Source organism: Electrona antarctica (genome assembly GCF_951216825.1).
Source record: "Electrona antarctica genome assembly, chromosome: 22".
Lineage (NCBI taxonomy): Eukaryota > Metazoa > Chordata > Actinopteri > Myctophiformes > Myctophidae > Electrona > Electrona antarctica.
In genome coordinates, this window is record NC_136805.1 from 12,860,854 (window position 1) to 12,879,549 (window position 18,696).

The window sequence follows — 18,696 nt, forward strand, 5'->3', positions numbered from 1 at the left end:
GGAGAAGTACATGGCAGTGTATTAACTTAAGTACTCTTTAGCTGCAGGAATACAACCATCTTTCTCTTCTGTAGGTGTTGGGGTGTGCGAAGAAGGATTGAATTGACAAAACACTGTAAACGTAAAGTATCCTCTGCCATTAATAGGTGGGCCTCAGAGTCAATCACTTAAATGTAACATACCAATTATGAATCTGATTGGCTGTAGCTGTGTGTACAGCACTATGCAGCATGCTATGCTTTTAATTTGAACTGGAAAACAAACTTCAAAATCAGCCTATTGGGTTTCATATCATGCACCCATTTGCAATTGTAGTTGTACTTTTATTAAATAAATTATACGCTTTTTCTACAGTCAATGATGTTGATTTAGGGCTAAAGCTATACCAACCTATAGTATTTTCTGTGTAACAATGATTTGTATCATTGAAATGAATGACAAGTATAATTTTATTTTTATTGCAGGTAATTTAGCAGAGAGTACTCCTGAGAGTCAATCAAAATTAGCTATACAAATAACAAAGACATAATACAAATAGATACAATAGTCTATCTGTTAAAGTAGATGGCCATTCCCAGATTAACTGTTTTAACCACAGTGCTATAATAGATGTTTCAGAATAACTTAATCTTTGTAGAGATTCATGGTACACTGAATCAAAGTTTTAAACTCAGCATAGTGGTTTGTAATGGAATGGAAATGATAACTTTGAGTGTGACATTATATCATATCTCAGATAGTCAGATTGTTATAATTTAGATCAAACAAGTTTAAAGGTGTTTACTCTTTGAAAATAACAAAATTATCCTTGTCCACATTCTGTTGAAAATTGTACATCTAGGGGAGAAGATATTTTGTCTCCACTGAAACTGCCTTTTCTCCCCCTCACTACAGGACAAGTCTGTTACTTACATAGTAGATCCACAAAATACACAATACACTTTTTTGTCAATGCACCGATAAGGTAATTTGTCACAATCATAGCAGCTGTGACCAGTTCGAAAACCAGAATGAAAAAGTAAGTAAGTAAGTAAGTAAGTAAGTAAGTAAGTAAGTAAGTAACTAACTAACTAACTAAACTTACTTACTTTTGGGTATTGAGCAAGACAGAAGAATCAAATTAAAATGTAACTAAAAAACATAATTAGTGATAATATCTGCCACCATCTTTAAGAGATAATCACCCCTATTGTCCTGCGAGATGTTTAAAATCAAACAAATCCAGATTACTGATCCAGCACAAATAAAACAATTGTTAAAATGATCATGGCACCAAAATCTTTCCAACAATAAAAACATTTCAGATTACATTTAAAAACACAACAAAGCACATTTTATATCACAATCATCCTAATGAAAGGAATAATTTCCACCCAAACATTGAACTCATGCATTAAATAACTGATTCCAGAACCTGTAAGACTCAGGTTCATCACCATTTACAGTAATAGCACAGCTTCTTAGATTATCTCCTTTTAGAGTAACATCTTGTTTTTACGACCTGTAAACAATGCAGTTCAGTTAGTCATGGTCAAGTCAAGTCAGGCTTCTAACTCATTCATTCTATGTTACTTAAATCTGTGTAATACATGAATTCCTTCTTTTATCATTAGCTGTTTTATCTCCAGTTTTTCAACACACATTCGTCATTAGAGCTGTACATCACCTTCAACAGTGGTCGGACAACAGTTTGGTCACAGCCAAACTCTGCCATCCTGCATTTCTACCCTGCTTTCTCTAACTGTCCTAATGGTGCCCTTATTTGGAAATTGTTATCGGCAGCTAAGTGCTCTGAAGGACTGACTGGTGTGTGTTGCACCTCTGTGAACTGGGGAGGATTCGTTGAAGAGACAAAAGGTGCCAATATTACAGAATGTGGATCAAAGTAGTGTCAGTTCTATTAATGATAAAACTAAGCAATAGTGTCCTTCATAGATTTGACGGTAGTCAACTGCTGGGCTTTGCATGTGCAATCCTCCTCAGACAGGAGTGGTTGCAGGATCCGGAACCTCACCCTCTCGACCTCTCTCACCAAATCCCTCCAGAGCCTTTGGTTGGGTGTCCTCAGGTCCATAAACTGCATCTACACCTAGGCTTCCTCCAGTCTGTGAGAACAATGTGAAATTGATATGAACACGTCAGTCATAAATATAACCCAAGTAAGTGTTCAGCATAGTAAAGAGAATTCAGAAGAAAAGAAATACCTGCTGAGTGACTACCATCTGCACGCAAGGCAGCAAGGGCGGACTTACTGACCGCCGCGTCGGACTACCAACCGACCATTCCCGACTGGACCATTCCCGACTGGAACCTGGTGGTTTCTGCGGGTGCATCTGAGTAAACATGATGAGAAAGGAAAAATATTTTTTTATGCTAAATGATTAACATATATGGCTAAAATTTCGGAAATGAAATCTGCACTTCTTGCAAACATGAAGAGAGACAAACATGCTAACAGCCATTGAAAAGACATAACAACGCACCGGTGAAATGTCTTTGCCAAACAGTAGATACAAGCCAGGACACCAATCAACGCGAAGGAGATGATGATAGCGTATACTACTCCAGGTCCACTGCAGAGTTCTTCTAGAATTGGAACTAGACGGATGAGGGAACATTTGTTGGTCAGCGACTAAGATACACATTCTTAATGAAGAAATTAGTCACAATTACTTCAAACAAAGCAGATCAGTACTTACCTGAACGTGGTAAGACATTGACATTCGCAAAGGAACTGATGGTCTTGGTGGTTTGGACATGTTGTGCTGTGCAGCTGTAGTGTCCAGAATGGTCTCTTGTCGCATTCGGAATGACCAGTTTGGCCCTCTCCGTTCCAGTCTCCAGTAGGATGTGAGATCCAGCTTTGGTCCATGTCACGATGGAGAGCTCAGGGGAGCTCTGAGCCTCACAGGTCAACATCAGCGTGTCACCTTGTTCGATCGTCCTTAATCCTGTGATCATGGGCGGGACCAGGCCTAGACAGCAAACACAGATGCAACAATTTATTTTATTTTCTCTAAACAAGTGGTTTTTCATTAAGGGTCCTGAACCCTTCCAGTCCCAAATTGGTCAATTTGGTTACATTTGTGCAATCTTCAGCATTAAATATATAATTAACAATATATAACACCAGTAACTTTAATAGGCTTTTAATCACAAAACAAAAAACGGTATCACCTTACGTTTCTCAATCACAATTGTGATGACCAGTTTGGCCCTCTCTGTTCCATTCTCCAGTGGGATGTGAGATCCATCTTTGGTCGCTCCTGTTAAAAGTAAAACATAAAAAGAAACATAAAAAGATACATCAAAGCAAATAGCTTAGCCTTAGCCCATTTAGAAATAGAACACTTGTTTGTTGTTAAACCTTTCAATCTGGGAATACCTTGTGTAACATTAGCTGTTGATATATCTAAAAAATCACACCTATGTGAATTGAGGGGCACTCTCTTAATTCAGTCTGACTGACTGAATATCTCCTCCACCGCCATGAAAAATAATGACCAGAAGGGACATGATCCCCAATAAATTCAACCTGTGTGTGTGTGTGTGTGTGTGTGTGTGTGTGTGTGTGTGTGTGTGTGTGTGTGTGTGTGTGTGTGTGTGTGTGTGTGTGTGTGTGTGATAAAAACAAGAGATTACCTTTTATGTCAATCATCATAGAGATGATGATGACTTTCATCAGAGCAACACCCCACATTCTGTAGTGCTGTCAGTCTACACAACTGGGGAGAGGAGGAGAGGAGAGGAGAGGAGAGGAGAGGAGAGGAGAGGAGAGGAGGAATCTTGGATTAAAATGTGACATGCATGCCTCATGGCAAAAAAAGAGCACAGATTGCAAAACAAATGCAGACAGGACAAGTTGCATGACTGACGGCCAAGCTACACCAGGCTTTTCTCGCACAAAACGCGCGCGTTTACCCTAAACGCGTGCGTTGAATTTAGGTCCAGTCCTATTTAAAAAAACGCACGCGCGGGCCGCGCGCGAGAAAAACCTGGTGTAGCTTGTCCGTTAAGTTATACTCTACATCCCACAAAGGTGCCATGAAAAGTGGGAGACGATTGATTGATTGATTCAATGAATGAATACTTTGTTAATGTTTGTTTGCATGGACAAGCACAGGGAAGTAGGGAACATTTAAAATGGGTAATACAGGTCACAGGACATGAATATGATACTTATAGGCCTACTGATATGGTGAAGGTTTTATAACAAGCTTTTTTGTTAGCCTTTTAAACAATCATTGTAAAATCGTACCACATACTGTTCACAAACTGTTATAAAGACTAAAGTAGGCCTATTCAATAAATCAACGAAACAGACACGCCAGCAGACCTACAATAGCCCGTGCGTGCCTGTCTAAAGTATAAACAGGATCCTAAAGCACATAGCCATCCTCCGTTTACTCCATTGGCTCCCCATCTCATTCCGGACACAATGATATCGCTGCTCACCCATCAATGCATCCACGGCAATGCCCCTTCCTATCTCAAGGAATAGTCACCCTGAAACCCTCGACTCGCACCCTCCGCAGCTGACAGGGCCTTCTGCGCGGTTGCCCCCAACTCATGGAACGCCCTCCCTGTCTGCTCACCTGAGAGGGTCCGTGGGTCACCAGAGATTTCGACCCAGGACTATTCGACCCGGACCATTCGACCCGCTCTCGACCCGCTTGGACCTGACTTTTCGACCCGGACCGCGAGAGAGAGAGACAGAGAGAGACATAGAGAGAGAGAGAGACAGAGACATAATAATAATAATATGTACATTGATTTACCAAACAATTATTGTGTTGGTGTTTTTATTTACCAAACAATTACAAAGCTAATGGAGGCTAAACCCAGCTAACATGTCCAAGTGGGCCCCATATGGGGTGCATGTGTGCGTATGGGTACCAAGTGGGCATGGGCTAGAACTGGGCAATTATACTGGGTTCCAGGTAGGTTCTATGTGGGCTAAGTGGGCATGGGCTTGAACTGGGCAAATATTGTGGGTTCGATATGGGTTACAGATGGGCCAAGTGGGCGTGGGTTAGAACTGGTCACCCATGTATGGGTCCCTTGTGGGTTATATATGGGCTAAGTGGGCATGGGTTAGAACTGGGCTCCCATGTCTGGGTCCTATATAGGATACGTATGGGCTAAGTGGGCATGGGTTAGAACTGGTCACCCATCTATGGGTCCCTTGTGGGTTATATATGGGCTAAGTGGGCGTGGGTTAGAACTGGTCACGCATGTCTGGGTCCTATATAGGTTATGTATGGGCTAAGTGGGCATGGGTTAGAACTGGGCACGCATGTCTGTGTCCCATATGGGTTATATATGGGCTAAGTGGGCATGGGTTAGAACTGGTCACCCATCTATGGGTCCCTTGTGGGTTATATATGGGCTAAGTGGGCATGGTTTAGAACTGGTCACGCATGTCTGGGTCCTATATAGGTTATGTATGGGCTAAGTGGGCATGGGTTAGAACTGGGCACGCATGTTTGTGTCCCATATGGGTTACGTATGGGCTAAGTTGGCATGGGTTAGAACTGGTCACCCATCTATGGGTCCCTTGTGGGTTATATATGGGCTAAGTGGGCATGGGTTAGAACTGGGCTCCCATGTCTGGGTCCTATATAGGTTACGTATGGGCTAAGTGGGCATGGGTTAGAACTGGTCACCCATCTATGGGTCCCTTGTGGGTTATATATGGGCTAAGTGGGCGTGGGTTAGAACTGGTCACGCATGTCTGGGTCCTATATAGGTTATGTATGGGCTAAGTGGGCATGGGTTAGAACTGGGCACGCATGTCTGTGTCCCATATGGGTTATATATGGGCTAAGTGGGCATGGGTTAGAACTGGTCACCCATCTATGGGTCCCTTGTGGGTTATATATGGGCTAAGTGGGCGTGGGTTGGACTGGTCATGCATGTATGGGTCCCTTTTGGGTTATATATGGGCTAAGTGGGCATGGGTTAGAACTGGTCATGGATGTATGGGTCCCTTGTGGGTTATATATGGGCTAAGTGGGCATGGTTTAGAACTGGTCACGCATGTCTGGGTCCTATATAGGTTATGTATGGGCTAAGTGGGCATGGGTTAGAACTGGGCACGCATGTCTGTGTCCCATATGGGTTACGTATGGGCTAAGTTGGCATGGGTTAGAACTGGTCACCCATCTATGGGTCCCTTGTGGGTTATATATGGGCTAAGTGGGCGTGGGTTAGAACTGGTCATGCATTTATGGGTCCCTTGTGGGTTATATATGGGCTAAGTGGGCATGGGTTAGAACTGGTCATGCATGTATGGGTCCCGTGTGGGTTATATATGGGCTAAGTGGGCATGGTTTAGAACTGGTCACGCATGCCTGGGTCCTATATAGGTTATGTATGGGCTAAGTGGGCATGGGTTAGAACTGGGCACACATGTCTATGTCCCATATGGGTTACGTATGGGCTAAGTGGGCATGGGTTTGAACTGGTCACCCATCTGTTGGTCCCTTGTGGGTTATATATGGGCTAAGTGAGCGTGGGTTAGAACTGGTCATGCATGTATGGGTCCCTTGTGGGTTATATATGGGCTAAGTGGGCATGGGTTAGAACTGGTCATGCTTGTCTGGGTCCTATATAGGTTATGTATGGGCTAAGTGGGCATGGGTTAGAACTGGGCACGCATGTCTGTGTCCCATATGGGTTACTTATGGGCTAAGTGGGCATGGGTTAGAACTGGTCATGCATGTCTGGGTCCCTTGTGGGTTATATATGGGCCAAGTGGGCATGGGTTAGAACTGGTCACCCATGTCTGGGTCCTATATAGGTTATGTATGGGCTAAGTGGGCATGGGTTAGAACTGGTCATGCATGTATGGGTCCCTTGTGGGTTATATATGGGCTAAGTGGGCATGGTTTAGAACTGGTCACGCATGCCTGGGTTCTATATAGGTTATGTATGGGCTAAGTGGGCATGGGTTAGAACTGGGCACGCATGTCTATGTCCCATATGGGTTACGTATGGGCTAAGTGGGCATGGGTTTGAACTGGTCACCCATCTGTTGGTCCCTTGTGGGTTATATATGGGCTAAGTGAGCGTGGGTTAGAACTGGTCATGCATGTATGGGTCCCTTGTGGGTTATATATGGTCTAAGTGGGCATGGGTTAGAACTGGTCATGCTTGTCTGGGTCCTATATAGGTTATGTATGGGCTAAGTGGGCATGGGTTAGAACTGGGCACGCATGTCTGTGTCCCATATGGGTTACTTATGGGCTAAGTGGGCATGGGTTAGAACTGGTCACGCATGTCTGGGTCCCTTGTGGGTTATATATGGGCCAAGTGGGCATGGGTTAGAACTGGTCACCCATGTCTGGGTCCTATATAGGTTATGTATGGGCTAAGTGGGCATGGGTTAGAACTGGGCACGCATGTCTGTGTCCCATATGGGTTACGTATGGGCTAAGTGGGCATGGGTTAGAACTGGTCACCCATCTATGGGTCCCTTGTGGGTTATATATGGGCTAAGTGGGCGTGGGTTAGAACTGGTCATTTATGTATGGGTCCCTTGTGGGTTATATATGGGCTAAGTGGGCATGGGTTAGAACTGGTCACACATCTATGGGTCCCTTGTGGGTTATATATGGGCTAAGTGGGCGTGGGTTAGAACTGGTCATGCATGTATGGGTCCCTTGTGGGTTATATATGGGCTAAGTGGGCATGGGTTAGAACTGGTCATGCATGTATGGGTCCCTTGTGGGTTATATATGGGCTAAGTGGGCATGGGTTAGAACTGGTCATGCATGTATGGGTCCCTTGTGGGTTATATATGGGCTAAGTGGGCATGGTTTAGAACTGGTCACGCATGTCTGGGTCCTATATAGGTTATGTATGGGCTAAGTGGGCATGGGTTAGAACTGGGCACGCATGTCTGTGTCCCATATGGGTTACGTAAAAGTGTCACAAATGCACCCAGAAACGATATATTTCCAATGTTTTAAAATAATCAATGGGTATGTATCCCCACTTACTTTTTCGACCCGATTTCAACGGTGGTGGTCTCATCTCTCTACGATGTTAGGAAGTGGGTGTAAACGCCTCCTATCGGTCCCTAGCCCTCGAAACATGTCTGGAAAAAAGTGAGACCATTTTCGGACTCAGCATGACGAGCTGAACACGCTGATATGCGTTTCCCAGCACACGGAATTACGGTTCTCTTAATTGGCTAGTTAATTGGTTAGTTTTCGACGCGTGATAGCTCGGTAACGATACGTCCGCCAGCCAAGTAATTTACATGGGCGCGTACAGCACTCCGAGATCTACGCTCCGATTGGTCCGCCATTCTTGTGCGACACCCGTAGCAAGAGTTCTCCAACTCTGACCTGTCATCCACAAGCGTTATAGACATGATAAACCTTAGAGTGTATTGAATGGTGAAATGCTAACCCTAATTTTGAGAACCACACGTCCGTGAGCGGGGAGACACATATTGGCGCGATTGTCGCATCGATAGCTAAGCATGGATGTAAGGCACGCCCATTTTCGACCCTTGTGGGCGGAGCTATTGCGCGTCAAAGTCTAACCCTAGTTTTCTGAACCGCATGACCGTGTGCGAGGAAACGCATATATGCGTGTGCGCATCATCGAGCCCTACGTGTGGATGTGAGCCACGCCCCTGTGCGACCTTTGTGGGCGGAGTTAACCACTCTTAATTAGGTGTGCTATGGACTTTATCCCTATTTTTAAAAAAGACCACTTGGCCGGACTTACCTTTCCACGCTGAATCCAACGGTACCATCCCCGTTCCTGTGCGACGTCGGGAAAGTTCCGAAAGGTGGCGCCAAATTTCCCAAAAAACATAATCCTATATAGGACCCATAGGGAAAGTACTGGGTCCTATATAGGACCCATACATGAGTGACCAGTTCTTACCCATGCCCACTTAACCCATACATAACCTATATAGGACCCAGACATGAGTGACCAGTTCTAACCCATGCCCACTTAGCCCATACATAACCTATATAGGACCCAGACATGAGTGACCAGTTCTAACCCATGCCCACTTAGCCCATACATAACCTATATAGGACCCAGACATGAGTGACCAGTTCTAACCCATGCCCACTTAGCCCATACATAACCTATATAGGACCCAGACATGAGTGACCAGTTCTAACCCATGCCCACTTAGCCCATACATAACCTATATAGGACCCAGACATGAGTGACCAGTTCTAACCCATGCCCACTTAGCCCATACATAACCTATATAGGACCCAGACATGAGTGACCAGTTCTAACCCATGCCCACTTAGCCCATACATAACCTATATAGGACCCAGACATGAGTGACCAGTTCTAACCCATGCCCACTTAGCCCATACATAACCTATATAGGACCCAGACATGAGTGACCAGTTCTAACCCATGCCCACTTAGCCCATACATAACCTATATAGGACCCAGACATGAGTGACCAGTTCTAACCCATGCCCACTTAGCCCATACATAACCTATATAGGACCCAGACATGAGTGACCAGTTCTAACCCATGCCCACTTAGCCCATACATAACCCATACAGGACCCATACAAGGTTGACCAGTTTTGCCTTGCCAAAAATAACTGAATGTATAAAGGTTTAAGCATGGGATAAGTCGGCTACGCGCCCACACACACACACACACACACACACACACACACACACACACACACACACACACACACACACACACACACACACACACACACACACACACACACAGTTAGAGCATATCTGGGTAAAGAACTGCAGAAAGTAAGCAGCTGACAGCAAGTTATCATAAATGAAATCTGTACCAGCTTTTCTCTTGAAAGTAATGATAAGTTACAATAAGTGTTCCTTTGATGATCTTGGATGTGAACAACAGTGTATAAGTCTAGATAGAAATGGATGGACGAACAGTCGGACGGACGGACAAAGAGAGAGAGAGTACCGGCCATTGTAGGCCTATAACATTGTGTTGCAGATGGAAGCTTTTCATTGATTTAATGAGCTTGTAGATCTGCTATTCTGGGCAAAATGGGCGGATATTTCCCTAGGGAGAGAATTATGTATAAAATGATTATCTGATGTAGGCAGCACATGCACAGACGTCAACTAGTGAATAGCAGTTAGGCGTGCACATGTTGTGTGTGGGACTATAATGCCTATGTCCAGCGATGTGCTGTGGATATTTCAAGTAGTGGGGCTATGCCGCGCACACATGCACACTCACGAGCGATCACCAATTGAAATAACCTCTTAAATGTAGACCTAATATACCCAGAATATACTGTATATCAACTGTAATGGGCAAACTTTAGTGTTAGTGTTTTAGTGTTTAATTATTCATTTACCTTGCAAACGTCATATCTGAAATTGAATTAGTTTATCATCGTAAATCCATCAGCCACCTACAGTACAGTCGACTCGACACAATGGACCTGGCCATCACCATTGATATGCATCCAAGGCCGGTCATTCCTATTGTTTCAAGCTGTGACACAGGTGCGAAAACTGGCTGTGCAGGCTTGTGGGAAACGTGCGTCTTCAAACTACTAGGGCGGCCTCCAGGGCAGCCCTACGTACGTCATTTAATTGAGTGATGTCGCAACATCGAGCAGAAAAAGAAGTGTGCATGTTTTAGGGAGAGAGAGAGAGAGAGAGAGAGAGAGAGAGAGAGAGAGAGAGAGAGAGAGAGAGAGAGAGAGAGAGACACACAGACACAGACACAGACAGACACACAGACACACAGACAGACACACAGACAGACACAGACACAGACACAGACACAGACACACAGACAGACACAGACAGACACAGACAGACAAACGGGTGGGTGGGGGAGGGACGGAGAGAGAGAAACAGAGAGAGAGAGAGAGAGTGATCCCATACTAATTTGAGGAGGGTTGGATTGTGTCTGTGGATACCTGCGTATGTCTGATAAACCTGTCAACCAATTAGTTGTACAAAATGGTGCATTTATATAGGACTTTTATCCAAAGCGCTTTACATAGATTGTGCATTACATTCATTCACCCTTGCACACACCAATGGCAGAGGAAACCATGCAAGTCACCAACCTGCACTTCAGGAGCAGTTTAACTGCCCTATTAGGGGTTCAGCCGCGTATTGGTCAAGGACACTTCGACACTAACTCTGGGGGAGCCTGGTATCGAACTGGGAACCTCACGGTTCCATCCGGCTGTTCTACCGGCCACTCTACCCCTGAGCCATAACCACTGCCGCGTCCTCAACGGGAGGATGCAGACAGGGAGGCACACCTGTCTGTCTCTGTGCATCTGACTGATCCAAGTTCCTTCAAACACCAGGCTATAATCGAGTCTTCACCATTTTTCAGGCCAAGGACCCCTTAGCTGAGAGATGGAGACGAAGGACCCCCACTACACATTGTATACAATTTAACAAAATATGTTAAATTGATTTCATTGTGAGCTTGTAGATCTGATATTTTGGGGCGAGTTGGATTGGACGTTTCCCCTATAATAGTGATAGCGTTCAAGTGGTCTCCCTATCGAAGACCAATCACCCACCCGCACGCACGCATGCATGCACGCACAAACACAGAACAATGTCATGTAAAAACAAAGTCTTGACACATGACCCCTGCATTGGCACCCAAACTATATTACCCTAGAAAAGAATATGAGCCAATTAAGGACACGTTTTGTTGTCTTTACAACTGTCTGTCATACTGTAAACAGGCCTGTCAGGCATTGATTGATTGATTGATTGAAACATTTATTAACAGTTTGCAGAATTACAGTACATTTCAAGCACAAACTCAATACAAAGGCTGTTAACTGTGAGTGGACAACCCAATTAGGCATTACACTTGTTTCCAATAGGGTCCACCATGTTCAATTCATCAAAAACATTTAGAGACGTACAAATAGACACTTCTATATAGACAAAGGACAGAACAGGAATTCATCATAATAAGCTTAAGCATAAGCTTACAAAATGTAAGCTTGTAGATCAGCTCTTTGGCAAAGGTTAAGAATTGAGGGAATTTAGTCGTTAAATATCTGAAAATACACATTAACATGAAAACATGTATTTATACAAGTGTATATGAAGCTATGAAATCTATGGAAATGTTTATTTTATTCTGCAACACAATTTTATGTATGTTATAGAGGTCCCTGCTTCATCTCTCTGAAGGGGTTATTGGCCTGACAAACGTTGAAGACTCTAGCTGCAGGCTACACCTCTATGGCTATCTCAATGTATAATAATTACTTTTTTTTATAATGTTCCAGCATTAATTAAATGAATAGCACTCAAATAAACTACAGATCGTCCCAGAATGCATTGCATTTCCGTTTGAAACGCGAATGCGATTGGTTGTCCTGGGTCACGTGCTTCACTGATTCAGGAAATGACGTGGTGAATTTCAAATAGTCAGACAGGCGCGGAGAGAGCTGTTTTAAAACTAACCTGCGTAACCGTTCCATCCGCTACAGAAAGAGATTCACATTAAATTAACAGACATAAAGTCATCAAAGGCAGTTGAACAAGGAAATAAGAAATTCCCGATCTATTTGTGTGATGGAATCTGCAACAACATGGAGCCGTTTGGCACACAAAGTCACAAGATTAGGGGGAGGCATACTATGGTCCGACGGAGCATTGGTTCGACATGCGTCCGCACCTCGGACTAGCGCCTGCATGACAATACAGCTACAGGCCAGGTAAGAGCATGCTTCTTATTTTTGCGACCAGTAAATCTACATTTAACTTCTGTTATCTGCTGTGCATTTTGCTTCAATAACTAAAATAAGAGTCAGCTGCGGGCTTTATTATTACAAATAACAAGGAAGGCAACAACAATGAACATCTGACGTTTTGTGGGTTTCAAATTATTGCTTTTGGTGCTGCATGGTACAGACACAAACGCTGTTGGAAGTGGCTATGCTTGGGTAAAAGTGTGTCGAAGGTCCCGCGACGAGAGAGCGAGATTCTAGCAAGAGGCTAGAGCATTACAGGTCTGTTTAAGTCAGTGGTTCTCAAAGTGGGGTCCTTGACTGTATTTTGAGAGCTCCAGGGGGTCCCCAGCTAAATGATTGATAGTACAGGAGTCAGGAACCACCAAATGAACCCTTAATAATAATAATACCAGTAGTAAAACGTTTGAAAACAGTGTGGTCGTTAAGCAGCTCAACCCTGAAACACAGCACAAGATTAACTGATTCACCTTGTTTTTACTACATTTATCTTTTATATTATTGACTCATCTTTTAACATGGAACAACATGACGATTTCTTTCACATCTGCTTGTTGGTTATAAATTATCCTAAACAACCAGTAGTTAATACTAGCAGCAGTAACAATATTGTAAATTGGGAGATAGCTCTCTTGGCTACGTGACTTGTTGCCTGCCTGCTCTGCTGAGTTGGAGATCAGAGAGAGAGAGAGAGAGAGAGAGAGCATATATTTACAGGTCTGTCAGTGGTTCTAAAAGTGGGGAAGTGGGGGGTTCTTGACTGTATTGAGGGAGTTCCAGGGGGTCCCCAGCTAAATGATTGATAGTACAGGAACCAAATGGACCCTTATTGGTCTGTAACTGATTGTACAAATGGACCCTTACATGTCTGTAACTCTGAGTGTACAAATTTGTACACTATCAGCGTTAAATTAACATTGATTTGACTATTTTTGAGTATATAGACAGCTATGTGTGTCCCTGGGTCTGTCCCTGGCTGGCTGGCTGGCTGGGTCTGTCCGAGCAAGAAAGTAGCTTTTGGTTGGTTTTCACAACTGTTGCGCAGCACAACACATACACATATTAACTGTATATATGATGATTTGGGGTGATACAGTACAGTACAGTGACAGTACAGTAGAGGGACCCCCACACCGTAAGTCTGTCATTTTTCAACCATTCCGGACGCGGGGCGGCTGACCCCCTGGCCCCGTTCCTGTGGGTCTGGACCTTCCGGGGACCCCCACACAGAGTTGCACCACTCACTTCACACGGGTGTGATTTTACAATATAAATTGTGGTCCCAGAGATAGAATTGCCATGGGGGTCCGTAGCCTAATGCATGTCAAACTGTGGGTCCTTGAAATAGAAAATGTTTGAAAAAAAGAGAAAATCTTCTCTTATGGGGGTCCCTGGCATATCTTTTCAAATGTTGGTCTGCGGCTAATAAGTGTCAATTTGGGGGTCCTTGACATGAACAAGTTTGTTGAGAACCACTTGTTTAAGTTTTAGGTTTGTAAGGTGTGCCTGTGCATGTGTCTGTGTATGTGCACCTGATTTGTTTTTGTTGACACCACACCAGTCACAAGGAGGTCTTGATTTTAGAAGTACGGTAGGCTGGGGGGGGGGGCTTTTATGTGCCTGTCTGTGTTTCTTTTGGGTAATTCTTCTCTTCGTCTATTTGTTTAAGTAAATTGGAAATGAAGATGTCCAGTGATCCAGTGATCCAGTCCACAAATTACTAGCTGTGTTCTGTGTCCATGTCTGGACATAACAAGAAGTTCTTTTTCATGGTGCATAAGGTAAAATTGAGTGTTTAAAATGTAAATTTCTACATGAGACCACACTACAAAATGTCTTAAATCCTGCCAGTTTTTTGAAAACCCTATCAGTGGTGCTTGAATGTTTTCATGTCCCTGTGGACCCCCAGCTGAAAATATTTTGTTTCAGGGACCGACCAGAAGCAAATATTTGAGTTAAAATCGTTTGCTGTGAACGAATATATATTCAAAGATTTGCATTTAGTTCCAAAAATAGCAAATCATTTATAGAGCCACAGTTTATTTGAGCTGAGTGACAACGTGTCGGTCTAAACGACCTGAGATACTTGATGAAAGTAATTTAGACCGAAACGTTGTCACTCAGCTTTCCTCTCATTAGCTAAAGTATAAAATAATTGTTAATGTGGTTAAACGCTAAAGTGACAGATGCATTCCAGGTCTTAATGGGTTAACCCATTTTGGACTTAGGCCGATTCTAAAAAAAATCCTTCTAAATCATGACCTAAGTTTTCTGAAAAACTTCAAATATTTATATAGCGGCATCATTTGTTTGTAATTTTTGAATACTGTACATAGTGTACAGAAACCCAAAAGGGGTTCCTGACCAGAAGGGTAGGGTTACAAAAAGGGGTTCCCGCCTAGAATGAGTTAATGATGTAATTTTGCAAAACATTTGATGTACACTAGTAAAAGCATGCCACAGCATACAGCTGCTATATAACTGGTGGAATAGGGTGTGTGACAAATCTGTAAATAGGCCACTGTTAGCATTTCACATAGGTTTTTAATATTGCCATCATGCACCCAACTTGTTACTTTTGACAAGGCTCCAGAACTGTTTTTATTCCACATTGAAAACAAGTTTCCCACCAGTAGCTTTTAAGCTTTTACAAGGTGTAATACAACACATGTGTGAGTAAGTAGGCAATGAGAGGCTATATGATAGGCGTATGATAGCCCTATGCCATTCAAAGGTTCGGCATAATATTGCTTTAACTTTAATGTCTCTTTCCCCTGTTTTTGTGCTCTTTTCTTTTGAAGACACATGCGATGTCAGAAGCAGAGACTCCATCTGATGTACAGACTGATGTTGAAACGACAGAGGAGGTAAAATGGCTGTTTTAGGGCAATGGTTCTAATAATATTTTGTGGCAATATAGGGCCGTGGGGGTCCTCGCACCCCACTTTGAGAACCCCTGCATTAGAATACGGACCACCATAACAGAGTGTACAGTTATGGTGGTCAAACAAAATGGATTTGGTTCTCAGAGTTGCAGCAACATTAGGGTCCATTTGGTTCGCAATTATCCATAATTTATCTGGAGACCCCTGGAATCCCCTCAAGGACCCCTGGGGATCCCCAGACCCCACTTTCAAAACCACTGTGTTGAAGTGTTTGCCAAGTACATTGGCACACAACCTGGAATTTCCCTTCTATTATTAGACACATAAGTCCCACCTCGATCTGAGCAAGGAAGTGAGGATTCAATGTGAGTCTGCATGAATCAAGTAGGTTGGACTGACAGGCTGCCACATTCCAATTCCGCACACTCCTGCGCGCTCACTCCTCCTGCATGCATGTCATGTGATCTGTATTTCTCCTGAGCTGTTTGACATTGTGGCCCACACCATGCTACTGCTTAAAGTTAGTTTTTTATGTTTGCTAAAATGTACGTTTTTTTATTGAATGTACTGTAGGCCATCGCAAAGACATGTGACCTACACCTCCCCGTGGAATGAACAGCGTTGGACTGACTACTGTGTCCCAGAGAGTTAGCCGCAAGAAAGTGGACACTGAGTATAACCAGCAGCCCCAGTGTGTCCCCTGGAGGTTCTCATGCAAGTATGTAAACTATGGAATTAGATTTATTTCATTTCTTTAAACATACAGAGAATTTAACATCTTGAAATGTAAAATTATGTGTAGGAACCCTGAGTCACAGTGGAATTGCTGCCCACCTGAAACCCTGATCAGCTGTTGGAACCCTGAATGTGAGCACCTCAAGTGGGACACAGAGACGGAGCCGCCCTACTGGAACCAGTTGTAAGTTGAAATATCGTATTCACTTCAAAATGTACTTGTAGTTTCTAATCACAATCACATAGTTGATAGGATCTTGCCCTTAATTTGATTGCATGCACAGAATGGTTGCTCCACTGTACATTTATCTTGAACTTTCCTCTTGTCATTCTAACTTGAAATGGTGTTTGGCAAAACATTTGATGTTTGATGTACACAAGTAGAAGCATGCCACAGTATTACAGCTGTAACTGCTGAAAAGGGATCACAACAATTCTGAACAGAGGCCACCGTTTGTATTTCACAAATTTGCCACCATAGCTCAAGACATTTAGAATTAGATTTTTTTGGTTTGTTTTTAATTTTCTGTTCAGAAAATAATCCTCAATATGCAGCAAAAATATCTTTACAGACCATAGCTATTCTTGATGTATAATTAATCATGTAATTTATTGTAGCATTTGGCCGTGTGATTAGATTGTAGTACAACTTTCATGATACATTCTTAAGCGTTATTCATAGTCTTTATTGGTGGTGAGGTGACCACCGCAACTACAACATGACGTCACGGAGCCGCGGTGAAGAGCAAACCACTGCTCTCCCCAGCCCTTCTCTCTGTTTTTACTCACCACCGCTCCACGTTATTACAGCTTCGGTGGTCAGCTCACCACCGGAGCGGTGGTCACCTCACCACCGAAAATCCAGACTATGAATAGGCCTTTAATAAGGTGGCCAATCCATTAGTGGCCTCAGTTATATTATTTAAAATATACACGTCTCATAATGTTTCATAATGTAAGAATCAAGCTAGCATTACTAAGTCAGCTTCTTGTTGTTTATTTTTAGGGACACTAAAGAAGAACACAGTGGCAGTCACACAGGACATTCACCAGAAGGAGGGAGAGAAGTGGTCAAAGTGGTTCACAGGAGCTCGTGCTTGAGGTGGGAATAGGGCTGCAAGAGCTCAGAGAGCACTTGAGTACACACAGGACAATGGGGCACAGCCCCACTAGAAAAAAACACCATCTGACACAGTCTTGGTATCACACACGCACGCGTACACACACACACACACACACACGCGTAAACAACTACCTCCTGATAAGTTGGCTTTTTTGTGTTGGGGTCATTTTAACGTCTACACAGGCTTCTGTGAACACCCCATACAGTTTAAGTTGCTTGATTCAGTATTTCACACACTCACTCACCCCATGGCCTAGGGGGTTGTACAGGTGTCATGGTGGATGCTTGGGCACTCTGGTATCTCCAGTGCTTTCGATCTTCTGTTGTCCATATCAGGGTTTGAAAGCTGCAGCCAGTCCACTCCTTGATGTTGTCCACTCAGGCCTGTCTACCTCTTCTCCACTTTCCCTCCACTGTCCCCTGTACTTTGGTCTTTGACAGGGAGGTATGTCTTGTGACATGACCATGAGAGTAGAGGCTCCTGTTCTCCAGCATGGGTGGTAGCTAAACTGTCTTAACATAATCATTTGTCCGGTCTTCTTATACGATATATGTAGCATTCTTCTGTCACACTTGCTTTCAAACGACTGTATCCTGTGCTCGGTGTCCGCTGTAAGTGTCCAGCTTTCAGAGCCAATGGAATAGGGTGGAGAGTACAAGTGACTTGTAAAGTCTGACCGTCACTGAGAAGCTGATTTATTATTTGTTATGTTTCCAAATACTGTATAGTCTAGTCATGGCTGATGTTGCTATCCCAATTCTTGCTTTTATCTTTTGTGGAGCTGCCATCTTCACTCACAAAGGACCCAAGGTATATAAGTCCTTTACTTCCTACAGGCAAGTGGCCTGTTCCTTGGTGATATATGTATGGCTGTAGCTGGTGACCAGGATATTACTTTTCTCTTCATCTCCATGCCATATGCTCTGCCTTGTGTTTTCTCATAAGTTTGATGTCATTGGAGATGGTAGGGTCTTCCTCTGATGGATATGGTGGTGTGATATTCTATGAGTGCTTCCTCCATGATGTTGTTTATAAGAACTGCACTGCTTGGGTATAGTGCTTGAATTACCTGTTGTGGTACAGGTCGTGCTGGTGCTAAAGGTGCTTCTCAATCAGTATTCTGACTTTGAATATCTCCTTTTTGGTCTGAATCAAGATGATCTGCAGCATTACTTTGCTAGCCAGACAGAAAAAACAGTTGTTTCTGTA

General features: G+C 43.5%; 1 protein-coding gene and 1 long non-coding RNA gene across 2 annotated transcripts in view; one reads left to right on the forward strand and one right to left on the reverse strand.

Moving 5' to 3' along the window:
• Nucleotides 1-467: 467 nt before the first annotated feature.
• LOC306915319 (coxsackievirus and adenovirus receptor homolog) overlaps nucleotides 468-18,696 on the reverse strand; it is a 34,504-nt gene continuing 16,275 nt past the window's right edge. The window contains exon 8 of the transcript XR_013788791.1: nucleotides 468-888. The gene's annotated coding sequence lies outside the window, so the exon portion shown is untranslated. The remainder of the gene's footprint in view (nucleotides 889-18,696) is intronic.
• On the forward strand, nucleotides 16,241-17,629 carry LOC306915464. The gene is made up of 3 exons (XR_013788827.1): nucleotides 16,241-16,346; nucleotides 16,431-16,547; nucleotides 17,370-17,629. It is a non-coding gene; the product is annotated as an uncharacterized lncRNA (long non-coding RNA).